This window comes from Staurois parvus, unplaced genomic scaffold (assembly GCF_062004578.1).
Source record: "Staurois parvus isolate SC_StPar_1 unplaced genomic scaffold, SC_StPar_1.0 ptg000017l, whole genome shotgun sequence".
Classification (NCBI taxonomy): domain Eukaryota; kingdom Metazoa; phylum Chordata; class Amphibia; order Anura; family Ranidae; genus Staurois; species Staurois parvus.
Window position 1 is genome coordinate 13,143,844 of NW_028317813.1, and position 27,990 is coordinate 13,171,833.

The window sequence follows — 27,990 nt, forward strand, 5'->3', positions numbered from 1 at the left end:
GAATGCAGTACATTCCTAAGCCGACACATGTGGTTGGGGCCCATTCATCTGTAATATAGGCGACTGTTTCCTAGGGCTCTTAAATGAGAATAAGCCCCATTTGTTACCAGGATGGAAGGATAGATGCAAAAGGCAAAATACTGCTTGAAATGGTTTCTTCACCACTGTATGTGGACTACACACCACTTTCTGTAAGGAAAACAAGACAAATCCCAATAGATCTTCTGCCTGTTGAGATACACGTGGTATATCCTGTTTCCTATGAAAAGCACCATGATGTCCCCATCCTGTAGTGAAACAGACAATATGTTGAAAGTCACTGGAAGAGCTTTCACTCTATATGAGATATATAGGTCATATCGATCATATAGGACCATATAACTAGTGTCCTGTAACAGTCCACTCACCACCTGCGCAATGGATAAAAGGAGAGGAAGAGATGTCCTTCATAAGTACTGCCTTACAAGGCCAAAGAGGCCAAGGAACCACCGCTGACATCTGCCGACATACCGCCTTCCCTGCCTTCCCTGCCTGGAGCTGCCTGTGTGGATTAACCCTGTGTTGCCGGTGTGGACTGTAGCCCTCTGTGTCCGGCTCCCCACATTCAGTAAGTGGACTAACCCTGTGCTGCCCAAAGGCCTGAGCCCAATTCTCCCCAGGAACCCGAAGTCCCACAAAACCACCCCGCCCTTGCCTTACTGAACCCTGTGGATTACCATACCCTTGTTGTTCCATATTGCCTTCCAAAGAACTTTACTGTGTTGCTGTGTCTGGTGTGGACCTGTGGACTAAAGGAACTGTTGTCTGTGTCCCAAAAACCTCCACAATAAAAGCCCGCACATTGGGTTCCGTGCAATCTGTCTCTGTGTGCTCTCTGGTTCTCTTGACATGTATATATATATTGTACATTCACATCAGTCCCTAACCCTCAAGGGGTGTACAGTCTAAGGCCCCTAACTTGCATTCATACACACACATACTAGAGCCAATTTACCTACCAGCATGTCTTTGGAGTGTGGGAGGAAACTAGAGTACCCAGAGGAAACCCATGCAGTCACAAGGAGAACATGCAAACTCCAGGCAGGTGGTGCCATGGTTGGGATTTGAACCAACAGGTCGTTGTACTGCCAGGTGAAAATGCTAACCATTTAGCCACTGTGCTGCCCCGCTAACACATGCTTGTTATACTCACTGTGGAACCTAAGTGGTTAGTCCTCTGCAATGTGTAAAAAGGCTGTTTGATCCTGACTTCTCTGATCCTCCCATTCTTCTAGTATCCCCCTCTTATCTCCTAATAAGACACACAGTGTGGAGTCACTCTGCACCTGCTCAGTTTGGTGTGTATTGCTAGAGAGGGTTTTTTTTCTTGGGAGAGTGCATGTGATCAGCACAGGGCCAATCAACACTGTCCAGACAGAGGTCAAGGGTTCTGTATCCTCCTAGAGCGGAATTAAAACTACTCCTACAAGCTTTAACCAGTGCTCTGCTGAACACTGATAGAAGTTACAAGACTGTTATATACTGCCGATGAGAAAAGGTATTTAACAGTTTATATTTACTAAAATAATTGCATTTCCATGTTTTGTGTACTGTGGGAGACCAGATATAGTGAATGCAGGGTCCTGGGTTTAGTAACACTTTAAGGCCTCATTCACGCCATATGTGCAGCAAAACTGATGGAAATTGACGCGTAGCTTTCACTTGCAGAGACATCAGTTTACATCCGTTTTCATGCACGCTTCAGTTAGTTTTGTACATGTGGCAGATACCTGCCCAGAAAAAATCTGCACGTGATACCAGTGTTGTGATATGAACAGGGGACATAGAGAACAATTGATTTTGTTGTGCCCCTGCAGAAAAACCAACATCTCTGCACCATGATGTGAATGAGCCCTAAAGGGTTAGTGCAGATTTACCAAAAACTGCCAATGCAGATAAGGGGTATCTGTGTATAAAAACAAACTGCGCAGCTCTGACTTGAATATTGCCCTTGGTATAGGTGTAGGCCATTTACATACTTCATGAAGCCTGACTGGAATACTCCCAGGATGTAGCTAAGAGAGGCCCAGATGCTCACCTTCACTATCATAGTGAGCTCTCAAACTCTAAGCTCAGAGAAATCACATGTGAGGGGGTTTGAATCAGAAAAAGAACTCACTCCTGTGATGGTGGAGGTGAACAGTAATGACTAGGCCTCTCTTAGCAACATCCTGGGAGTTTTCCAGTCAGGCTTCATGAGGTACGTAAATGGCCTACACCTATAGCAAGGACATTATTCAACTAGTCAGAACTGCACAGTTTCTTTTTATCTACAGACACCCCTTACCTGCATAGGTAGTTTTTTTTGGTAAAGGCAAATTATCCCTTTAAGGTTTGGCTGGTGACTACAGAGGTTGGGTCATTATGTGACATACAGTTGCAAGAAAAAGTATGTGAACCCCTTGGGATTATGTGGAGTTTTGCATGAATTGGGCATAAAATGTGCTCTGAACGTCATCTAACTCACAACAATAGAAGAACACAGTCTGCTGAACATAATACTACACAAACATTAGATGTTGCCATGGTTTAATTGCACATAACATGTAAACATTCAGAGTGCAGGGAGGAAAAAGTATGTGAGGCCCTAGCTTATGACTTCTCCCAGAGCTAATTGGAGCCAGGAGTGAGCCAACCTTGACTCCAATCAGTGTGATGATATTGGATGTGTTGCTGACAGCTGTCCTGCCCTTAAAAAACACACACCTGTTTTGGGTTTACTGGTTTCAAGAAGCACCGTCTGATGTGAACCATGCCTCGCAGAAAAGAGCTCTCAGAAGACCTACGATCAAGAATTGTTGACTTGCATGAAGCTGGAAAGGGTTACAAAAGTATCTCCAAAAGCCTTGATGTTCCTGTGTTCCACAGCACTACTGGCAAAATATACTGTGGACAGATGAAACCAAGACTGAGTTGTTTGGGAAGAACACACAACACTATGTGTGGAGAAAAAAAGGCACACCACACCAACATCAAAACCTCAGCCCCACTGTAAAACATGGCGGAGGGAGCATCATGGTTTGGGGCTGCTTTGCTGCCTTAGGGCCTGGACGGATTGTTATCGTTGATGGGAAAATGAATTCCAGAGTTTATCAAGACATTTTGCAGGAAAACGTAGGACCATCTGTCCGCCAACTGAAGCTCTTTAGAGGATGGGTGATGCAACAGGACAATGACCCAAAGCATACAAGTAATTCAACAAAACAATGGCTGCAACAGCACAGAATACGCCTTCTGGAGTGGCCCAGTCAGAGTCCTGACCTCAACCCGATTGAAATGCTGTGGCATGACCTTAAGAGAGCGATTCACACCAGACATCCCAAGAATATTGCTACACTGAAACAGTTTTGTGAAGAGGAGTGGTCCAAAATTACTCCAGATCGTTGTGCAGGTCTGATCTGCAACTACAGGAAATGTTTGGTTGAGGTTATTGCTGCCAAAGGAGGGTGAACCAGTTATTAAGTCCAAAGGTTCACATACTTTTTCCTCCCTGCACTGTGAATGTTTACATGTTATGTGCAATTAAACCATGGCAACATCTAATGTTTGTGTAGTATTATGTTCAGCAGACTGTGTTCTTCTATTGTTGTGACTTAGATGACGTTCAGAGCACATTTTATGCCCAATTCATGCAAAACTCCACGTAATCCGAGGGGGTTCACATACTTTTTCTTGCAACTGTAGTTTGCTCTGCATGTGTGTCACTTCCCCTTGTAAAGTGCATATACAGGGCACCATGTGCAAGGGAGTCCATCCAGTGTGAGAAGCATACAGCGAGGGCCTGTATTACCATTAAGCCTTTCTTCAGGCCCCCAATGGGACCCGTTCTTAGGGTATCCAATCATATGGACTTTGTTCCTATGTACTACTGCACCTTAAAGTATGGGTGGCACCACTCCCCTAATGCACCATTAACTCTAAGCACCACTATGGGCAGCACAGGTAAAATCAGCATTCCAAATAGCACAGCAACATACATTTAAAGTGATTGCAAGTGTAAAATGGACTATGTTCTGAATCATGTTGTAGAATTACAGATGTTAATTTGCAAGTCTGCTAAGCAAAAGGACTTTCGTTACAAAGAGAATTGTCTGGGTCGTTTACTGGAGAAGTTGCGGTAAGCACAGTGGCTAAGTGGGTAGCACTTCCACTAGGGTCAAGCAACAAGGTCACAGCACCAGGGTCATCAGTTTGAATCCCAACCATGGCACTACCTGCCTGAAGTTTGCATTTTCTCCCTGAGCCTGTGTGAGTTTCCTCTGGGTACTCCAGCTTCCTCCCACACTGTAAAGACATACTGGTATGTACAGTATGTGTATGTATGAATGTGAGTTAGGGACCTTAGATTGTGAGCTCCTTGAGGGCAGGGACTGATGTGAATGTACAATGTATACATAAAGCATTGTTGACGCTATTTAAATATCTGTAATAAATAAAATAATCTAAGTATGAGTTGAAGGTGTAACAGTGGTGTATAGCAAGGGTCTCCAAACTTTTTAAACAAAGGGCCAGTTTACTGTCCTTCATACTTTAGAGGGGCCGCAATGTGGCCACCAAGAGTAGAAATGTCCCAGCATCAGTTGGAGTAAACAATGCCCCATCCTTGGTGTCATTGGGAGGAATTGTACCCCTTCATTGGTGTCATTGGGCCCCACTATTGGTGTCATTGTTAGGAATAGTGCCCCATCATTGCTCTCATTGGTAGGAATAGTGTCCCATCACTAGTGTAATTAGGAGAAATTGTGCCCCATCATTGATGTAATTGGGAGGAATAGTGCCCCATCTTTGGTGTCATTGGTAGGAATAGTGCCCCATCATTGCTGTCATTGGTAGGAATAGTGCCCCATCATTGGTGTCATTGGTAGGAATAGTGCCCCATTATTGGTGTCATTGGTAGGAATAGCGCCCCATCATCGGTAAGAATAGTGCCCCATCATCGGTAGGAATAGTGTTCCATCATTGGTGTGATTGAGAGGAATTGTGCCCCATTATTGGTGTCATTGGTAGGAATAGTGCCCCATCACGGGTAGGAATAGTGCCCCATCATCAGTAGGAATAGTGTTCCATCATTGGTGTGATTGAGAGGAATTGTGCCCTATCGTTGATATCATTGGGAGGAATTGTGCCCCATCATTGGCATCATTGATAGGAATTGTGCCCCATCATAAGAGTCATTGGGGCCCATTGTTGGTGTAATGGGGAGGAAGTGTACCCCATCATTGGTATCATTGGGAGGAAGTGTGCCCCATCATTGGTATCATTGGAAGGAATTGTGCCCCATCATTTCGTCATTGGTAGGAATTGTGCCCCATAATTAGTGTCATTGGACCCCATTGTTGGTGTCATTGAGAGGAACTGTGCCCCATTGTTGGAATCATTGACAGGAACTGTGCACCATCGTTGGTGTTGGTGAATTAAATAGTGCCCTAAGGGCCAGATAAAGGCAAGCAAAGGGCCTCATCTGGTCCCCGGGCCACAGTTTGGAGACCACTAGTGTATAGAAAAGAACTTAAAAACTGGGAGTGAAGGCATGTGATTCCTCTGGGTTAAGAAGAGACAATTACAAATGTGATCAAGTTAACCCTTGTGGTTAATTATATGTGAGTAAACATCACAGTTAACCTTTATGGTTATGGAGTTATTATTATTATACAGGATTTATATAGCGCCAATAGTTTGCTCAGCGCTTTACATTACAATGGGAGACAGTACAGTAACAATACGATTCAATACACGAGGGGTTCGAGGGCCCTGCCCCTTGGAGCTTACATTCTAGGAGGGAGGGGATAGTGGTACAGGAGGAAATAACTCTGGGGGCTGGAGTGGTAGGAAGAGTGGAGGAGTTCAGTAATTAGCTGAGGGCGGGGTAGGCTTCCCTGAAGAGATAGGTTTTCAGGGTGCGTGAGGAGAGTAGGTGATAGTCTGATGGATTGGGGTAGGGAGTTCCAGAGGATGGGGGAAGCCCTGGAGAAGTCCTGGAGGCGGGCATGGGAGGAGGAGACCAGGGAACTAGAGAGTAGGAGGTCTTGTGAGGAGCGGAGAGTACATTTTGGGTGGTATTTGGATACCAGATCGGTGATGTAGTTTAGGGCAGTATTATGAACAGCTTTGTATGTCAATGTTAGCATTTTTAATTTTATCCATTGGGCAATCGGAAGCCAGTGGAGGGATTGGCAGAGGGGGGAGGCAGATACGGAGCGGTTTGTGAGGTGGATGAGTCTGGCCGCAGCATTCAAGATGGACTGAAGCGGGGATAGCCTGCGGTGAGGTAAGCCGATGAGGAGGGAGTTACAGTAGTCAAGTCGTGAAATAATAAGGGAGTGAATGAGTTGCTTAGTGGTTTCTGGGGTTAGGAACAGAGGTATTTTGGAGATGTTGCGGAGGTGAAGTCTACATGAGTTAGTCAGCGATTGGACTTGGGGCTGGAAGGACAGATTGGAGTTTAGGATGACACCTAGTACTCTGGCTTGGGGCTGGAAGGACAGATTGGAGTTTAGAATGACACCTAGTACTCTGGCTTGGGGCTGGAAGGACAGATTGGAGTTTAGGATGACACCTAGTACTCTGGCTTGAGGGGAGGGGAGGGATAAAGAGTTAAGAGATAAAGAAGGATAAGAGGCCAGCCAGCAGTGGAAGTGGGTTACAGTGGTGGGTGATGGGAGCCCTGGTGGTGAAGGAACAGGAGTACTTCATGTCCCCCCTCCAGTGACTGGGACTCCATCTTGGAACCTGCTGTGGTGCAGTGCTAATCTAGGGACCTAGTCTGGGATCATAAGTGTAGGGCCTTATAAATCAGAAGTACAGTGGCTTCCCTTTGTGTCCAAGAGGCAGGATCAACTAAAGATACAGAGCGGAGAGTGTGAATTAAAGATTGCAGTGTCAATGAAGACATGAGAGAGCTGGTGGAGTTCAAGACATGCTCAGCAGTAATTGCACCAAATGCTACGGAGTCCATTTTTGAGGTAGGTTGGAACAGACCTAAGCATTGCTGAGGAGGTTACCTGATCTTTCACTATGTGTGTTGGGTGAAGGTAGAGAGTGGGCCATCAGGCTGAAGTATGTTAATACCCACACAAAGCAGAGATTCAGAGTGCTACTTTAATGGCTTGTAGGCTGTGTGGCTGGCCCCTAGGGGGTAACCAACCCAATACTTGCTGCAGCTGTGAGCCAAACACTTCCCAGTGCACCTGTGTTACAGTCTAATGTGCATTGTGGTGCAGTGTACTGCTGAATATTCTGCACACACAATTTGTGGTCCATTGTGATGCATTGGACAGACTAATCAAATGAATGGGTTGCCCGAATGCAATGTTCATCACAATGTGACAGAGTGCCTGTTAATGGACAAGCTGTGCAGTTCCTCCATTCAGAAAACATCTTACATTATATTCAATGAGTACAGGATGTTCAGTGATTGGAAAAGGGGTGTAGGAATGTCACAATCTCCCCTTGTTCAATCACAGTATTGTTTGAATAGAATACAAGATGTTTTTTGAATGGAGAAAACACCAAGCAACCCATTGAGATGGCCATGCTCCAGCCCCGACTGTTAGTCTTACCACTGTCAGAGACTGCATGTAAATAACATTTTTCAAGAAAGAAGCACAAGCCAATAGGAGGGCGCACATCATTAGAGGTACATTATTGGTGTGTCACTGATGTCTTAATAACGTTTTTGTCCACACTTCAGCTTTAATTAATAATGGGTAGGAAGGATTAGCCCACAACAGAACATTGTGGGATCTCCTCTAGGTCTCCTTATATAATAGTACAGTTGGCATGAGAGAGTAGTTTAACAGTATTAATGGTCATGGTGGTTCCCAAGTGTGACTGGGTAGGGATTACGCAGTAATCCATAAGAGCTGGCCAATGCAGCCTCTGTGGCCAATCGCTACACTCAACTGGGACTAACAGTCATGGACATTGACCAAATGGGCTGCTAGGAGGTGGTGTTAGAGATTCTGTATATAGCCCTACAGAACAGAAAGTGCACAGTCCACGTGTTTTTATCTGCTGATTATCTGCTAACAGGACACAGGAACTTTATTATAGAGAAAAGTCACAGAGTTTAATCATAGATACAGCCACAAACTTATAAACACTGCCATCTACCGGTTGAAGAATATATCTCTACTGAACACTGATACTGATGTACAGTAGTCGTTGCACAAAAATACACGAACAATGTATTTCAACACTCCCACTCAACAACTACTCTTTACATTAATCCCATTCCAGATCTCAGTTCTATAAATCTGTTTTTTGTAAGCAGTTGTGTCAAAGCATCTGATCCACTTTTGTTTCTCATGGGTTGGAAGTCTTTGCATCTCATCCCATGAATCTGGATCTGGTTTTAATGCCATGCAAGCAACATAGAACAGACGATTGGCTGGGATAGCTTTATTGCTTCTGGGGAATTTCTTGATTGAAGCCTCTTGTGGCCTTTTTTCTTCTTTTACAGTGTTTGGATTGTTTGTGACACTGATGTGGAATTTCCCTTAGTTTGAAGCATTTGTGTTAGTTCATGAAATTTTGAACACAGTAAAGTTTCATTGACAATTACACTTCTACTGATGGTTACCTTGTTTGCGTCTTGTGTAGAATTTTGTAGGTACTTCTTTTGGGATGTGTACATAGGCATTGCTTCCAAAAAATGTTAAATAGTTCAGATTCGGGGCTTTTCCATTCCACATTTCATATGGTGTTTTCTCAGTTGGTTTTCCTGTTAGTCGGTTTTGAAGATAGCTTGCATTCATAATTGCCTCCCCCTAGTATGTGGTTGTCATATTCACATCAAACAGCGTGGTTCTTTCCCTCTCACATACAGTACCATTCATTCTTTATGCAACCCCATTTTGTTCTGCGCTGTCTGGTACAGTAGTTTGAAATATTATGCCATGCTTTCTAAGAATCCCCTGTGTTATCACCTATATATTCAGTTCCATTGTCTGTGCGCAATACACTCAGCTGTTTGCCAAATTTGTTGCTTACCCGAGCCAAATACTGTTCAAGTTTCTTTGGTACTTCACTTTTGCTGTGTATCAGATATAGGGGTTTATTTACTAAAGCTTGTTCTGTCAGAATCTCTTGCACATCTGTATTGAAACTAGAGATGAGCGAATCGAACCTGGCGAAGTGGAATTCGTTTCGAATATCAGGAAAAATTCGATTCGCATCGAATCCGAATTTTAGCAAACTTCGGGTGCACGAATCAAATTTTTCCCGATCAGCCGGCAAAAGTGTCACTGCAGAGAGCTCCGCTATTTCTGACAGTTCTGACAGTTCATTTACAGCGGTTGAAACATTGTATCTATTTGTTTCCATTTAGGATACAGATGTTTTTATTCGGAAATAAATAGATACAATGTTTCAACCGCTGTAAATGTGAAGGAACTGTCAGAGAACTGTCAGAAATAGCGGAGCTCTCTGCAGATACACTTTTTGCTGTACTGGAATACTTCTTCTTTTCATTCTTCTTCTTCTTTTCATTCTTCTTCTTCTTCCTCTTTTCATTCTTCTTTTCATTCTTCTTCTTTTCATTCTTCTTCTTCTTCTTTTCATTCTTCTTTTCATTCTTCTTCTTCTTTTCATTCTTCTCTTTCTTTTTATTCTTCTTTTCATTCTTCTTCTTCTTCTTTTCATTCTTCTTCTTCTTTTCATTCTTCTTCTTCTTCTTTTCATTCTTCTTTTCATTCTTCTTCTTCTTCTTTTCATTCTTCTTCTTCTTCTTTTCATTCTTCTTTTCATTCTTCTTCTTTTCATTCTTCTTCTTCTTCTTTTCATTCTTCTTTTCATTCTTCTTCTTCTTCTTTTCATTCTTCTTCTTCTTCTTCTTTTCATTCTTCTTTTCATTCTTCTTCTTCTTCTTTTCATTCTTCTTTTCATTCTTCTTCTTCTTCTTCTTTTCATTCTTCTTCTTCTTCTTTTCATTCTTCTTCTTCTTCTTTTCATTCTTCTTTTCATTCTTCTTCTTCTTCTTTTCATTCTTCTTCTTCTTCTTTTCATTCTTCTTTTCATTCTTCTTCTTCTTCTTTTCATTCTTCTTCTTTTCATTCTTCTTTTCATTCTTCTTCTTCTTCTTTTCATTCTTCTTCTTCTTCTTTTCATTCTTCTTTTCATTCTTCTCATTCTTCTTTTCATTCTTCTTTTCATTCTTCCTCTTCTTCTTTTCATTCTTCTTTTCATTCTTCTTCTTCTTCTTTTCATTCTTCTTCTTCTTCTTTTCATTCTTCTTCTTTTCATTCTTCTTCTCATTCTTCTTTTCATTCTTCTTCTTCTTCTTTTCATTCTTCTTCTTCTTCTTCTTTTCATTCTTCTTTTCATTCTTCTTCTTCTTCTTTTCATTCTTCTTTTCATTCTTCTTCTTCTTCTTCTTCGTCGTGCCCCGTGACTGCCCAAATGAGTGAAGTGTGCGGTGATTCTAAGATTGACGGCACTCATCTGCATGTCATACTGACTGACAGTATTATTTCTCTTCCCCAGCAGACTCCAAGGGCATTTAAATTAAAGGTACAGTGTTCTGCACTAATATAAAGGCTCTCTGAAGCCTAGAAACCCTTTTAATAAGTTAAATTCGCGGCGAATAAATTTGCATCGAATCGAATTTCTCCCGCAAATTCGGCGAATCAGCCGAATCGAATTTTTGAATAATTCGCTCATCTCTAATTGAAACCAATCAGCTTACAGGTTTTATTGCTAAAGCTTAACTGAACAAGCTAAGGTTAGAAGTTGACTGGCTACCATGCACAGATGCACGAGATTCTGAGTGAACCAGCTTTAATAAATCTACCCCATAGTGAAGTATACCAGGGGTAATCATTTATAAAAGTGAGAAAATACTTCTTTCCTGGAGTCAATTTTTCCATTGGGCCACAAAGATCTAAATGAATTAATCCATAGGTGCTTTGTGTGAATACATTTCAAATATTTTTCCTCCGCAGTATTAACCACCTCATTTCAGTTCAGCTGATACAGTTCATCAGTAATTTTAGCCTTTTCAAGTAAGATATGCCCTTTTGTGATGGTACAACTGTCACCTTGGACAGTCATTACATTGCCTTGTTTTGTGAGCTTCTTCCCTGACAAAAGATTAGTTTCAAGTGCAGGGACATACAGTACATTTTTCACAGGTATCTTTTTGGTGATACTCTGGGAAATAGGACAGTAAAGAAAACTGTTTCCTATTCCTTCTGATTCCATTATTTGTCTATTAGCTGTGGTGATTTTTTTCTGTTTTACTTTGGTAAAGTGAATAAAGAAATTTCTGTCATTTGTCATAAGACTCATAGCTCCTGAATCAACGCACCATGCTTGCAAAGATGAGGTGCAACTTTTGGAATGAAAAACATATTCATTATCTGGAGAAAAATCAGTTTCTTCTTTCACACTTTGGCCTTTTGTAGTTTAGTTTGTGTTTGTATTCTAGCTTTCCAGATTCTGCAACCTGCTTTTAAATTACCTTGTTTCGTGCACACAAAACATTCATGTATTTCTTGTTGCATGTTACTGTTTTTATTCCTATTTTTCGTCTTTAAAGCAGACTCTGTGACAGAAGCACTGTCATTATTAATGCTTTCTGTTTTACGCTTATATTCATCCAAAAGCTTGACCTTCATCATCTGGACGTGCATAAAGTCCTGTGACAAGCGTTTTTTTAGTAAACTGCTAAGTAATAGTGCTACAACATGAAAGCCTTTTATTTCTTCATGTATACCTCTCAGACATTTAACCATTTCCAAGGTGTGGTTTATGTAATCTTGCATATCCTGGCCACTAGAGTGTTACTAAACCCACAACAGTAAAATCAGTCTATATATGCAGTAAAGCATGCTTGTTATATTCACTGGGGAACCTAAGTGGTTAATCCTTTGCATTCTGTAAAAAGGCTGTTTGTTTCTGACTTCTCTGATCCTCCCCTTCTTCCAGTGTCCTGATAAGACCTATCGTGTGGAGTTACTCTGCACATACTCAGTTTGGTGTGTATTGTTAGAGAGGTTTTTTTTTTTTTCTTGGGAGAGCCCATGAGATCAGCGCAGGGACAATCAGCACTGTCCAGACAGAGGTCTGGGGTTCTGTATCCTCCTAGAGCAGAATGAAAACTCCTCCTACAAGCTTTAACATGTGCTCTGCTGAACACTGCTAGAAGTCACAAGACTGTTCTAACTGCTGATGAGAAAAGGTATTTAGCAGTTTATAATTACTAAAATAATTGCACTTCATGTTCTGTCTACTGTGGGAGAATAGATATAGTGAATGCAGGGTCCTGGGTTTAGTAACACTTTAATCAGCTTGGTTTGGTATAGCTTTTCAATTAATTACAGTTTATTGCTGAGATTAGGTCTTTTATGCACCTTTTGATATCCTTCCCACATTTCTATAGCTTTTTCACACTTACATATATGTATGATTGATCATCTTCTATCTATGCTATAGAGATTGTGCTCTGAGCTTTGTGATCATTTTCTATCCACTCACCTGAATGGTGTTGTGGCCTGACTTAATTTATACATTTCCACGTACCTTCTCTTATTAGCAGCATTTTCATCTTGAATTTCCAAGACGGGTAGTTCCAGTTTGTCAGATTTGTAAATGAAAGCTTTGTTGCTGCTGTGTTACTAGCCATTTTCTGTTATTCTGTTGCAGTCTGATTTATGTTGCTGCATCTTGCACTAGTTGGCTATGACTGGGTGTCTGGGCCCATAACCTATTAGAGATTCTGTACAGAATGCCCTACAGAAGAGACAGACGAGTCCACATGTGTTTATTTTCTGCTTCTCTGCTAACTGGAAACAGGAACTTTATTATAGAGAAGAGGCATATAGTTTAATCATAGATGCAGCCACAACTTTTAAACACTGCCATCTACTGGTAGAAGAATATATCTCTACTGAAGACTGATACTGATGTACAGTAGTTGTTGCACAAAAATATAGAACAATGTATTCCAATAGGGAAAGGCCAGACTCGTCAAACCCTGGGCAAGCTGCAATATTTTGAGAGGCCTTCTTTGAGTTCGTTGTCTCCAAAGAAACAGAGTCAATTCAAGGGAAGTGCTTTAGTGGTACTGGACATGGGGAATTAGCAATGATATAAAGTAATTTTGGAAGAATGTTCATTTTTATAATATTGACTCTGCCCAAAAAGTCAAGAGGGAGGTCCATCCATTGTTTCCAATTAGAATGAATGTTGTTGACCGTCAAGATCTAGTGGGAACCAGTGGGATTTGTCCCTGTTGATATTAATGCCAGAATGTCTCCCAAACTCTTCCATGATATCAAGTAAACAGCTCAGGAGTTATTAGGATCTACCAAATAAATCAGGGTGTCTTCTGCATAGAGGAATATGTTTCTCTGGAGTATACCTGTAGTCACCTAATAGAGGAGAGAAAGCGGATCAACACTACCAGAGGCTCAATTGCTAGGGCAAGGTAAGCTCTGCTGATGCACATTTTTACCGTAGGCTCCAATGGAACGTCTCAGTGCTAATATGTTTTCGATTCCTCACTGCTATAGCATACCAAACATATAAACTATGTTCTTTTCTCTTGAAGGAAGAATTGTTGTTTTTATAAAACATCTTCAATTTTATATTCAAATAGTGACTAGGAAGACTGAATGTCCCCTTCTTCTTTGAGTCCCATGAAGCTTTAACTATGTTTTTCCTACTTTTACAACTTTTCCTTCTGTTTTTAGTTACTTAATTTGCTGCAATTTAAATCTGTTCTCTCAAAGGTTAAGCATATCACAAGCCAACACCTACTTACTAGCTCCTCTCAACCAAACAGAATGTACGTATAATTAACCTGACTTCAGTAAACTGAATCAGTTTAGTTGACAGGTTACAACTAGAGATGAGCGAATCGAAGTATCCGAAGTGGAATTCGAGTCGAATTTCGGAAAAATTTCGATTCGTGCCGAATCCGAAAAACAGCCTAATTCGGACGCGCGAATCGAAATTTTTCCGAAAATGGCGGCTGACATGTGCGGCGACGGAGCGGGGATGTCGGGGAAGGCGCGCAGACAAGGCGCGCTGCCCCATAATGCATTCCTCAACGACATGTGATCGCATCAGCCAATCAGCAGCCAGCCAGCCAGCACTGTGTAATGGTCGAGGTATATATAGCGGCCATTTTGGAAATCTTCATTTGCCTGCAGTCATTGAACAGAGGCAGACCGCTCTGTACTAGGGACAGGGACAGAGTTAGGGCCACAGAAACAATACTTGGGGACAGAGAGAAGTTACTTAGGGACAGAGAACCATTACTCAGGGACACAGACTTGTTAATGAGGGCCACAGAATCGTTCTTTAGGGACAAAGAAACGCTAGTTAGGGCCACAGAATTCATACTCAGGGACAGACAGAATTGTTACTCAGTGCCAGAGAATTGTTACTTAGGGCCACAGAAACGTTATTAGGGCCACAGAATTTTTACTCAGGGACAGACAGAATTGTTACTGAGTGCCAGAGAATTGTTACTCAGGGACAGACAGAATTGTTACTGAGTGCCAGAGAATTCTTACTCAGGGCCACAGAATTCATTCTCAGGGACAGACAGAATTGTTACTCAGGGACAGACAGAATTGTTACTGAGTGCCAGAGAATTGTTACTCAGGGACAGACAGAATTGTTACTGAGTGCCAGAGAATTGTTACTCAGGGACAGACAGAATTGTTACTGAGTGCCAGAGAATTGTTACTCTCACAGACACAAAATTGTTACTTGCACAGACACAGAATTGTTACTTGCACAGACACACAATTGTTACTCAGGGCCACAGAATTCATACTCAGGGACAGACAGAATTGTTACTGAGTGCCAGAGAATTCTTACTCAGGTCCACAGAATTCATACTCAGGGACAGACAGAATTGTTACTCAGGGACAGACAGAATTGTTACTGAGTGCCAGAGAATTGTTACTCAGGGACAGACAGAATTGTTACTGAGTGCCAGAGAATTGTTACTCTCACAGACACAAAATTGTTACTTGCACAGACACAGAATTGTTACTTGCACAGACACACAATTGTTACTCAGGGCCACAGAATTCATACTCAGGGACAGACAGAATTGTTACTGAGTGCCAGAGAATTGTTACTCAGGGACAGACAGAATTGTTACTGAGTGCCAGAGAATTGTTACTCTCACAGACACAAAATTGTTACTTGCACAGACACAGAATTGTTACTTGCACAGACACACAATTGTTACTGAGTGCCAGAGAATTGTTACTCAGGGACAGACAGAATTGTTACTGAGTGCCAGAGAATTGTTACTCAGGGACAGACAGAATTGTTACTGAGTGCCAGAGAATTGTTACTCAGGGACAGACAGAATTGTTACTGAGTGCCAGAGAATTGTTACTCTCACAGACACAAAATTGTTACTTGCACAGACACAGAATTGTTACTCGCACAGAGACAGAATTGTTACTCAGGGCCACAGAATTCATACTCAGGGACAGACAGAATTGTTACTGAGTGCCAGAGAATTGTTACTCAGGGACAGACAGAATTGTTACTGAGTGCCAGAGAATTGTTACTCTCACAGACACAAAATTGTTACTTGCACAGACACAGAATTGTTACTTGCACAGACACACAATTGTTACTGAGTGCCAGAGAATTGTTACTCAGGGACAGACAGAATTGTTACTGAGTGCCAGAGAATTGTTACTCAGGGACAGACAGAATTGTTACTGAGTGCCAGAGAATTGTTACTCTCACAGACACAAAATTGTTACTTGCACAGACACAGAATTGTTACTCGCACAGAGACAGAATTGTTACTCAGGGCCACAGAATTCATACTCAGGGACAGACAGAATTGTTACTGAGTGCCAGAGAATTGTTACTCAGGGAAGACAGAATTGTTACTGAGTGCCATAGAATTGTTACTCAGGGACAGACAGAATTGTTACTGAGTGCCAGAGAATTGTTACTCTCACAGACACAAAATTGTTACTTGCACAGACACAGAATTGTTACTCGCACAGAGACAGAATTGTTACTCAGGGCCACAGAATTCATACTCAGGGACAGACAGAATTGTTACTGAGTGCCAGAGAATTGTTACTCAGGGACAGACAGAATTGTTACTGAGTGCCAGAGAATTGTTACTCTCACAGACACAAAATTGTTACTTGCACAGACACAGAATTGTTACTTGCACAGACACACAATTGTTACTGAGTGCCAGAGAATTGTTACTCAGGGACAGACAGAATTGTTACTGAGTGCCAGAGAATTGTTACTCAGGGACAGACAGAATTGTTACTGAGTGCCAGAGAATTGTTACTCAGGGACAGACAGAATTGTTACTGAGTGCCAGAGAATTGTTACTCTCACAGACACAAAATTGTTACTTGCACAGACACAGAATTGTTACTCGCACAGAGACAGAATTGTTACTCAGGGCCACAGAATTCATACTCAGGGACAGACAGAATTGTTACTGAGTGCCAGAGAATTGTTACTCAGGGACAGACAGAATTGTTACTGAGTGCCAGAGAATTGTTACTCTCACAGACACAAAATTGTTACTTGCACAGACACAGAATTGTTACTTGCACAGACACACAATTGTTACTGAGTGCCAGAGAATTGTTACTCAGGGACAGACAGAATTGTTACTGAGTGCCAGAGAATTGTTACTCAGGGACAGACAGAATTGTTACTGAGTGCCAGAGAATTGTTACTCAGGGACAGACAGAATTGTTACTGAGTGCCAGAGAATTGTTACTCTCACAGACACAAAATTGTTACTTGCACAGACACAGAATTGTTACTCGCACAGAGACAGAATTGTTACTCAGGGCCACAGAATTCATACTCAGGGACAGACAGAATTGTTACTGAGTGCCAGAGAATTGTTACTCAGGGACAGACAGAATTGTTACTGAGTGCCAGAGAATTGTTACTCTCACAGACACAAAATTGTTACTTGCACAGACACAGAATTGTTACTTGCACAGACACACAATTGTTACTGAGTGCCAGAGAATTGTTACTCAGGGACAGACAGAATTGTTACTGAGTGCCAGAGAATTGTTACTCAGGGACAGACAGAATTGTTACTGAGTGCCAGAGAATTGTTACTCAGGGACAGACAGAATTGTTACTGAGTGCCAGAGAATTGTTACTCTCACAGACACAAAATTGTTACTTGCACAGACACAGAATTGTTACTCGCACAGAGACAGAATTGTTACTCAGGGCCACAGAATTCATACTCAGGGACAGACAGAATTGTTACTGAGTGCCAGAGAATTGTTACTCAGGGACAGACAGAATTGTTACTGAGTGCCAGAGAATTGTTACTCTCACAGACACAAAATTGTTACTTGCACAGACACAGAATTGTTACTTGCACAGACACACAATTGTTACTCAGGGCCACAGAATTCATACTCAGGGACAGACAGAATTGTTACTGAGTGCCAGAGAATTCTTACTCAGGGCCACAGAATTCATACTCAGGGACAGACAGAATTGTTACTCAGGGACAGACAGAATTGTTACTGAGTGCCAGAGAATTGTTACTCAGGGACAGACAGAATTGTTACTGAGTGCCAGAGAATTGTTACTCTCACAGACACAAAATTGTTACTTGCACAGACACAGAATTGTTACTTGCACAGACACACAATTGTTACTGAGTGCCAGAGAATTGTTACTCAGGGACAGACAGAATTGTTACTGAGTGCCAGAGAATTGTTACTCAGGGACAGACAGAATTGTTACTGAGTGCCAGAGAATTGTTACTCAGGGACAGACAGAATTGTTACTGAGTGCCAGAGAATTGTTACTCTCACAGACACAAAATTGTTACTTGCACAGACACAGAATTGTTACTCGCACAGAGACAGAATTGTTACTCAGGGCCACAGAATTCATACTCAGGGACAGACAGAATTGTTACTGAGTGCCAGAGAATTGTTACTCAGGGACAGACAGAATTGTTACTGAGTGCCAGAGAATTGTTACTCTCACAGACACAAAATTGTTACTTGCACAGACACAGAATTGTTACTTGCACAGACACACAATTGTTACTCAGGGCCACAGAATTCATACTCAGGGACAGACAGAATTGTTACTGAGTGCCAGAGAATTCTTACTCAGGGCCACAGAATTCATACTCAGGGACAGACAGAATTGTTACTCAGGGACAGACAGAATTGTTACTGAGTGCCAGAGAATTGTTACTCAGGGACAGACAGAATTGTTACTGAGTGCCAGAGAATTGTTACTCTCACAGACACAAAATTGTTACTTGCACAGACACAGAATTGTTACTTGCACAGACACACAATTGTTACTCAGGGCCACAGAATTCATACTCAGGGACAGACAGAATTGTTACTGAGTGCCAGAGAATTGTTACTCAGGGACACCTAATCGTTGAATTAAATAGTATGTCAGACAACATGCAGAGGAGTGGCAGAGGAGGCAATGTTTTAGGAGCGAGCAGACGTGGCAGCAGAGGAAGGGGTCGAGGCAGCAGTATTCGCAGCCAGAGGCCAGTGCTCCCGGTGTCATCCAGCGGTCGTGTCTCCACCGACAACCCTGCCGTCATTGATTGGTTGGCTCGGTCGTCTTCCTCTTCCCAGGTCACCTCTGACACCTACAGCCAACGGTCGGTGGGTACGTCAGACACAACCGTTAGTTGGCATGGCCCGGGACCAAGCCCACTGAAATCACGTGTCCTCTACCTGCCCCTGTCCTTTGCTGTTCCCTCACCAAGCGAAGTATCGCATGCTGTGGGCTCAGCCCCACTGTACAGTGAGGAAGAGCTAACAGAGGGCGGTCAGGAACGGGGGGAGACATCGGCCTTTTCAGCAGCCAAGCGAACAAGTACTGGCGAGGAGAGTGGCTCGGTAGCCGGTCTAGAGACAGGTCTGTCTCCTGACCCAGACGCAGCCGAGGGGGCTAGTAGTGAGGCGGAGACCCTACTTGATGATGAGGAGGTTGATCGCACTTGGCAGCCTCGTCGTCATCAGGCAATTTCTTCCGCATCATCAGGAGAAGAGGGTGGCAGCTTGGCAGCGAGCAAAACAGTCGGTGGGTTGCCCAGGAGACAGCAGCAGGGTCGCATCAGTGTCAGTGGAGCCAAACGTCCACGGAGTAGAGCACCAGCTCCACTGCAGCCTACCACCACGGCCAGTAGTGGTGCCGGTGCGCACGGAGGAAGTAGCAGTCAGCCAGTGAAGAGTAGCGGGGGCAAAGTTTCCTACTCGGTGGTGTGGCAATTTTTCCTCAAGCCGCCCGAGGAAGTAAACGTAGCCGTATGTCGACTATGTGGCCAGAAATGCAAGCGTGGCCAGGGGGCCCATGTTGGGACTACAGCGTTGCGTCAGCATATGCAGCGTCACCATTCGGTGGCCTGGGAAAACCGTGATAAACATACGGCGGTTCTGCCTGCCCCAGCCCCCGCTCCATCACCCGCTCCGTTACTTGCTCCGTCACCCGACGTCGTCAATCGCCCTCTATCAGCCAGTCAAGGCTCCAACACCTCTGCTGAGGGGAGTTGTCGCTCATTGGCATCTTCCGCTCGTTCAGATGCTCCTTCTCCTGCTACTCCTCTTCTCGGATTCCGTCAACAGTCTTTCTTGGAATCCGTATCCAAGAGACAACAGTTTGCGAGCACGCACCCGACGGTGCAAAAGCTGAACGTCCTCCTGTCCAAGTTGCTGGTGCTGCAGTCCCTCCCTTTCCAACTGGTGGACTCAGCACCTTTCCGAGAAATGATGGCTTGTGCCGCGCCGCGGTGGAGAGTGCCAAGCCGTCATTTCTTTGCCCAAAAGGCAGTGCCAGCCCTGCATTCACATGTAGAAGAGATGGTGGGCCAGTCTTTGAGCATGTCGGTCTCTGCCAAAGTGCACGGCAGCGCCGACGTGTGGAGCTGTAACTACGGTCAGGGACAGTACATGTCATTTACGGCCCACTGGGTGAACGTGGTGCCGGCACAGCCGCACCAGCAACTTGGACAGGTCACGACGCTTTTGCCTCCACGTTTGCACGTCCTTGGTCCAGCAAGCATGTCCGCCTCTACCACCTCTTTTTCCGCCGTGTCCTCAGCCGCCACCCCCGTGCCAAGTCCCATTACCCGACCGGCATATCACATGTGCAGGGCGCAACGGTGTCACGCTGTGCTGCACCTGGTATGCCTTGGCGAACGTAGTCACACAGGGGAGGAACTGCTGAGTGTAATGAACAGAGAAATCGACAGATGGCTGTCTCCGCGCAAACTAAAAATCGGAACCATGTTGACTGACAACGGAAAGAACATGGTGTCTGCTCTGCGTCAAGGAAGGTTGTGCCATGCGCCATGCATGGCTCACGTGTTCAATCTGGTTGTCAAGCGGTTCCTAAAATCCACCATCCCACTGCAAGACATCCTTAAAATGTCACGTAAACTGTGCATGCATTTCAGCCATTCCTACACCGCAAAGAACACCCTCATTGAGCTGCAGCGGCAGAACGGAATTCCACAGCATCGCCTGATCTGCGACGTTGCAACAAGGTGGAATTCAACCCTACACATGTTAGACCGCCTTTACGAGCAGCGAAAGGCCATCACCGATTTCCTGATGTTACAAGCGGATAAAGGTACTCCCCTGTGTAACTTAGATGTCAGCCATTGGCAGCTCATGCGTGACACCTGCCGCTTGCTCAGGCCCTTTGAGGAGGCCACGCTATTCGTGAGTCGGCAGGACTATGGGATGAACGACGTCATTCCTCTGTTGCACGTCCTGGAACAAATGCTGTTAACAATGGCTGGTCAGGGTGCGGTAGACGTGGCGCACAGATCTCAACGCCACATGACCCCTGTGGGGGCAGGACAGGAAGAAGAGGAGGAGGTAGAGGAGGACATTTGTGCTCAGGAATTATTGAGTGAAATGGGTGGTTTTTCCACTCAGCGGACAGGAGTGGAGGAGCAGGAGCATCTGGTAGAGGAGGAGGAGGAGGAGACAGAGGACCCAGACGCACCGTGGCAGTATGCTGTGGAGATGGAGGCAGGGAGTCCCTCGCATTCCTTGGCACAAATGGCCCATAGCATGCTCGGTTGCTTGCGTAGCGACAGCCGAATAATAACCATCAGACAGAGGGATGACTTTTGGCTGTCCACCTTGTTGGACCCTCGCTACCGGTCCAAAATGGTGGCCTTTTTCACACCTGCTGAGAGGGAGGCCAAAATTACGTACTATAAAAACCACCTATGTAGTCAGTTGGTCTCTGCCTTTGTGCGCCAACGTCCATCCTCAGACACTGTGGGCCCTGTGCGCTCGCGTTCCGCTGGCATGGCAGCAGGGGAGGGGTGGGGTGGTAGGAGCAGTGGCAGCTCCACCAGCAGCGGCTGCCTCAGTCTGCAGTCGATGATGAGTAGCTTTCTTCACCAGCGCAGTGAGGAAACTACTAACCAGCCGCAGCAGCAGCAGCAGCATCAGGTGGACCTGGAGCAGGAGCTCAAACAACAGGCTTGGGCCTACTTGGACAGCACCCTGCCAACCGAGGTAGACAATCCCCTTGACTACTGGGCAACGAAACTTGACCTTTGGCCCCAACTAGCTGAATTTGCCCTTGAAAGGCTGTCATGCCCGGCCAGTAGCGTGGCATCGGAGCGCGTGTTTAGTGCGGCAGGAGGTATTGTAACTCCGCGGAGGACACGACTGTCCACCCAAAGTGTGGAGAGACTCACGTTTGTGAAAATGAATCAGGCGTGGATTAGTCTGGATTTCAAACCACCAGTTCCTGACACAACTGACTAAATCCGCCATGAATCATGCCTCAAACATGTGCCACTTTCAGGTCTCCTCACACTGCTGGTGTGTTGAATTTTTTGACATAGGGTGCTGGCAGATTACGGGCCTCCTATAGCTGCTGCCAGGCCCCTAATCTGCCATAGGCCCCTATATACCGCCTCCTCCTGCTGCTGCCAGGTCCAGAGTCTCTCATGGGTCCCTGTACGGCCTCCCATTGCTGCTGTCTCCATCGCCACACTCTGCTGCCATGTGCCACTTTCAGGTCTCTTCACACTGCTGGTGTGTTAAATTTTTTGACATAGGGTGCAGGCAGATTACGGGCCTCACATAGCTGCTGCCAGGCCCCTAATCTGCCATGGGCCCCTATATACCACCTCCTCCTGCTGCTGCCAGGTCCAGAGTCTCTCATGGGTCCCTGTACGGCCTCCCATTGCTGCTGTCTCCATCGCCACACTCTGCTGCCATGTGCCACTTTCAGGTCTCTTCACACTGCTGGTGTGTAAAATTTTTTGACATAGGGTGCTGCAAGATAACGGGCCTCACATAGCTGCTGCCAGGCCCCTAATCTGCCATGGGCCCCAATATACCGCCTCCTCATGCTGCTGCCAGGTCCAGAGTCTCTCATGGGTCCCTGTACGGCCTCCCATTGCTGCTGTCTCCATCGCCACACTCTGCTGCCATGTGCCACTTTCAGGTCTCTTCACACTGCTGGTGTGTTAAATTTTTTGACATAGGGTGCAGGCAGATTACGGGCCTCACATAGCTGCTGCCAGGCCCCTAATCTGCCATGGGCCCCTATATACCGCCTCCTCCTGCTGCTGCCAGGTCCAGAGTCTCTCATGGGTCCCTGTACGGCCTCCCATTGCTGCTGTCTCCATCGCCACACTCTGCTGCCATGTGCCACTTTCAGGTCTCTTCACACTGCTGGTGTGTTAAATTTTTTGACATAGGGTGCTGCAAGATAACGGGCCTCACATAGCTGCTGCCAGGCCCCTAATCTGCCATGGGCCCCTATATACCACCTCCTCCTGCTGCTGCCAGGTCCAGAGTCTCTCATGGGTCCCTGTACGGCCTCCCATTGCTGCTGTCTCCATCGCCACACTCTGCTGCCATGTGCCACTTTCAGGTCTCTTCACACTGCTGGTGTGTAAAATTTTTTGACATAGGGTGCTGCAAGATAACGGGCCTCACATAGCTGCTGCCAGGCCCCTAATCTGCCATGGGCCCCAATATACCGCCTCCTCATGCTGCTGCCAGGTCCAGAGTCTCTCATGGGTCCCTGTACGGCCTCCCATTGCTGCTGTCTCCATCGCCACACTCTGCTGCCATGTGCCACTTTCAGGTCTCTTCACACTGCTGGTGTGTTAAATTTTTTGACATAGGGTGCTGCAAGATAACGGGCCTCACATAGCTGCTGCCAGGCCCCTAATCTGCCATGGGCCCCTATATACCGCCTCCTCATGCTGCTGCCAAGTCCAGAGTCTGTCATGGTCCCTGTACGGCCTCCCATTGCTGCTGTCTCCATCGCCACACTCTGCTGCCATGTGCCACTTTCAGGTCTCTTCACACTGCTGGTGTGTTAAATTTTTTGACATAGGGTGCAGGCAGATTACGGGCCTCACATAGCTGCTGCCAGGCCCCTAATCTGCCATGGGCCCCTATATACCACCTCCTCCTGCTGCTGCCAGGTCCAGAGTCTCTCATGGGTCCCTGTACGGCCTCCCATTGCTGCTGTCTCCATCGCCACACTCTGCTGCCATGTGCCACTTTCAGGTCTCTTCACACTGCTGGTGTGTTAAATTTTTTGACATAGGGTGCAGGCAGATTACGGGCCTCACATAGCTGCTGCCAGGCCCCTAATCTGCCATGGGCCCCTATATACCACCTCCTCCTGCTGCTGCCAGGTCCAGAGTCTCTCATGGGTCCCTGTACGGCCTCCCATTGCTGCTGTCTCCATCGCCACACTCTGCTGCCATGTGCCACTTTCAGGTCTCTTCACACTGCTGGTGTGTAAAATTTTTTGACATAGGGTGCTGCAAGATAACGGGCCTCACATAGCTGCTGCCAGGCCCCTAATCTGCCATGGGCCCCTATATACCGCCTCCTCATGCTGCTGCCAAGTCCAGAGTCTGTCATGGTCCCTGTACGGCCTCCCATTGCTGCTGTCTCCATCGCCACACTCTGCTGCCATGTGCCACTTTCAGGTCTCTTCACACTGCTGGTGTGTTAAATTTTTTGACATAGGGTGCTGGCAGATTACGGGCCTCCTATAGCTGCTGCCAGGCCCCTAATCTGCCATGGGCCCCTATATACCGCCTCCTCATGCTGCTGCCAAGTTCAGAGTCTGTCATGGGTCCCTGTACGGCCTCCCATTGCTGCTGTCTCCATCGCCACACTCTGCTGCCATGTGCCACTTTCAGGTCTCTTCACACTGCTGGTGTGTTAAATTTTTTGACATAGGGTGCAGGCAGATTACGGGCCTCACATAGCTGCTGCCAGGCCCCTAATCTGCCATGGGCCCCTATATACCGCCTCCTCCTGCTGCTGCCAGGTCCAGAGTCTCTCATGGGTCCCTGTACGGCCTCCCATTGCTGCTGTCTCCATCGCCACACTCTGCTGCCATGTGCCACTTTCAGGTCTCTTCACACTGCTGGTGTGTTAAATTTTTTGACATAGGGTGCTGCAAGATAACGGGCCTCACATAGCTGCTGCCAGGCCCCTAATCTGCCATGGGCCCCTATATACCGCCTCCTCATGCTGCTGCCAAGTCCAGAGTCTGTCATGGTCCCTGTACGGCCTCCCATTGCTGCTGTCTCCATCGCCACACTCTGCTGCCATGTGCCACTTTCAGGTCTCTTCACACTGCTGGTGTGTTAAATTTTTTGACATAGGGTGCAGGCAGATTACGGGCCTCACATAGCTGCTGCCAGGCCCCTAATCTGCCATGGGCCCCTATATACCGCCTCCTCCTGCTGCTGCCAGGTCCAGAGTCTCTCATGGGTCCCTGTACGGCCTCCCATTGCTGCTGTCTCCATCGCCACACTCTGCTGCCATGTGCCACTTTCAGGTCTCTTCACACTGCTGGTGTGTTAAATTTTTTGACATAGGGTGCAGGCAGATTACGGGCCTCACATAGCTGCTGCCAGGCCCCTAATCTGCCATGGGCCCCTATATACCGCCTCCTCCTGCTGCTGCCAGGTCCAGAGTCTCTCATGGGTCCCTGTACGGCCTCCCATTGCTGCTGTCTCCATCGCCACACTCTGCTGCCATGTGCCACTTTCAGGTCTCTTCACACTGCTGGTGTGTTAAATTTTTTGACATAGGGTGCTGGCAGATTACGGGCCTCACATAGCTGCTGCCAGGCCCCTAATCTGCCATGGGCCCCTATATACCGCCTCCTCATGCTGCTGCCAAGTCCAGAGTCTGTCATGGTCCCTGTACGGCCTCCCATTGCTGCTGTCTCCATCGCCACACTCTGCTGCCATGTGCCACTTTCAGGTCTCTTCACACTGCTGGTGTGTTAAATTTTTTGACATAGGGTGCAGGCAGATTACGGGCCTCACATAGCTGCTGCCAGGCCCCTAATCTGCCATGGGCCCCTATATACCGCCTCCTCATGCTGCTGCCAAGTTCAGAGTCTGTCATGGGTCCCTGTACGGCCTCCCATTGCTGCTGTCTCCATCGCCACACTCTGCTGCCATGTGCCACTTTCAGGTCTCTTCACACTGCTGGTGTGTTAAATTTTTTGACATAGGGTGCAGGCAGATTACGTGCCTCACATAGCTGCTGCCAGGCCCCTAATCTGCCATGGGCCCCTATATACCGCCTCCTCCTGCTGCTGCCAGGTCCAGAGTCTCTCATGGGTCCCTGTACGGCCTCCCATTGCTGCTGTCTCCATCGCCACACTCTGCTGCCATGTGCCACTTTCAGGTCTCTTCACACTGCTGGTGTGTTAAATTTTTTGACATAGGGTGCAGGCAGATTACGGGCCTCACATAGCTGCTGCCAGGCCCCTAATCTGCCATGGGCCCCTATATACCGCCTCCTCCTGCTGCTGCCAGGTCCAGAGTCTCTCATGGGTCCCTGTACGGCCTCCCATTGCTGCTGTCTCCATCGCCACACTCTGCTGCCATGTGCCACTTTCAGGTCTCTTCACACTGCTGGTGTGTTAAATTTTTTGACATAGGGTGCTGGCAGATTACGGGCCTCACATAGCTGCTGCCAGGCCCCTAATCTGCCATGGGCCCCTATATACCGCCTCCTCATGCTGCTGCCAAGTCCAGAGTCTGTCATGGTCCCTGTACGGCCTCCCATTGCTGCTGTCTCCATCGCCACACTCTGCTGCCATGTGCCACTTTCAGGTCTCTTCACACTGCTGGTGTGTTAAATTTTTTGACATAGGGTGCAGGCAGATTACGGGCCTCACATAGCTGCTGCCAGGCCCCTAATCTGCCATGGGCCCCTATATACCGCCTCCTCCTGCTGCTGCCAGGTCCAGAGTCTCTCATGGGTCCCTGTACGGCCTCCCATTGCTGCTGTCTCCATCGCCACACTCTGCTGCCATGTGCCACTTTCAGGTCTCTTCACACTGCTGGTGTGTTAAATTTTTTGACATAGGGTGCTGGCAGATTACGGGCCTCACATAGCTGCTGCCAGGCCCCTAATCTGCCATGGGCCCCTATATACCGCCTCCTCCTGCTGCTGCCAGGTCCAGAGTCTCTCATGGGTCCCTGTACGGCCTCCCATTGCTGCTGTCTCCATCGCCACACTCTGCTGCCATGTGCCACTTTCAGGTCTCTTCACACTGCTGGTGTGTTAAATTTTTTGACATAGGGTGCTGGCAGATTACGGGCCTCACATAGCTGCTGCCAGGCCCCTAATCTGCCATGGGCCCCTATATACCGCCTCCTCATGCTGCTGCCAAGTCCAGAGTCTGTCATGGTCCCTGTACGGCCTCCCATTGCTGCTGTCTCCATCGCCACACTCTGCTGCCATGTGCCACTTTCAGGTCTCTTCACACTGCTGGTGTGTTAAATTTTTTGACATAGGGTGCAGGCAGATTACGGGCCTCACATAGCTGCTGCCAGGCCCCTAATCTGCCATGGGCCCCTATATACCGCCTCCTCCTGCTGCTGCCAGGTCCAGAGTCTCTCATGGGTCCCTGTACGGCCTCCCATTGCTGCTGTCTCCATCGCCACACTCTGCTGCCATGTGCCACTTTCAGGTCTCTTCACACTGCTGGTGTGTAAAATTTTTTGACATAGGGTGCTGCAAGATAACGGGCCTCACATAGCTGCTGCCAGGCCCCTAATCTGCCATGGGCCCCTATATACCGCCTCCTCATGCTGCTGCCAAGTCCAGAGTCTGTCATGGTCCCTGTACGGCCTCCCATTGCTGCTGTCTCCATCGCCACACTCTGCTGCCATGTGCCACTTTCAGGTCTCTTCACACTGCTGGTGTGTTAAATTTTTTGACATAGGGTGCTGGCAGATTACGGGCCTCACATAGCTGCTGCCAGGCCCCTAATCTGCCATGGGCCCCTATATACCGCCTCCTCATGCTGCTGCCAAGTCCAGAGTCTGTCATGGTCCCTGTACGGCCTCCCATTGCTGCTGTCTCCATCGCCACACTCTGCTGCCATGTGCCACTTTCAGGTCTCTTCACACTGCTGGTGTGTTAAATTTTTTGACATAGGGTGCAGGCAGATTACGGGCCTCACATAGCTGCTGCCAGGCCCCTAATCTGCCATGGGCCCCTATATACCGCCTCCTCCTGCTGCTGCCAGGTCCAGAGTCTCTCATGGGTCCCTGTACGGCCTCCCATTGCTGCTGTCTCCATCGCCACACTCTGCTGCCATGTGCCACTTTCAGGTCTCTTCACACTGCTGGTGTGTAAAATTTTTTGACATAGGGTGCTGCAAGATAACGGGCCTCACATAGCTGCTGCCAGGCCCCTAATCTGCCATGGGCCCCTATATACCGCCTCCTCATGCTGCTGCCAAGTCCAGAGTCTGTCATGGTCCCTGTACGGCCTCCCATTGCTGCTGTCTCCATCGCCACACTCTGCTGCCATGTGCCACTTTCAGGTCTCTTCACACTGCTGGTGTGTTAAATTTTTTGACATAGGGTGCTGGCAGATTACGGGCCTCCTATAGCTGCTGCCAGGCCCCTAATCTGCCATGGGCCCCTAT